General features: G+C 52.9%; 1 protein-coding gene across 1 annotated transcript in view; it reads left to right on the top strand.

Annotated features, from left to right (window-relative positions):
- Positions 1-348, top strand: part of LOC104413099 (noelin-2-like) — a gene marked incomplete at its 5' end in the record, with an annotated part of 3,557 nt that overhangs the window by 1,557 nt on the left and 1,652 nt on the right.

Consider the following 348-nt stretch of genomic DNA (forward strand, 5'->3'; position numbering starts at 1 on the left):
TTTGGACTATTCTGTTGGCTCCTTCCCGCGGTTCATGGCGCATGGATCTCACTGGCCTCCATCAGAGCTGACCTCAGTTGGGCTTTTGGTTCTCTCCATTTATCTACTTTTAATTTACATCTTTATTTTGGTGGCAAATAAAACCAGTCTCTGACGTTTGATGGGGCTCCTGATGGTAGTTTCTCCCCTCCCACCGACTGCCAGTGGATGTGTGAGGGGATGGAGGAGATGTGGAGGAGATGGGTTGGGAGGGGATAGAGGGATGGAGGGCCATGGGGCTGGAGTTGTCAGAGGGACCACTGCTGCTGGGGGCTCTGCAGGAAGCATCACCACAGCCATACACAAGCT

This window comes from Nestor notabilis, unplaced genomic scaffold, assembly GCF_000696875.1.
Source record: "Nestor notabilis isolate BGI_N333 unplaced genomic scaffold, ASM69687v1 scaffold11711, whole genome shotgun sequence".
NCBI classification, from domain to species: Eukaryota; Metazoa; Chordata; class Aves; order Psittaciformes; family Psittacidae; genus Nestor; species Nestor notabilis.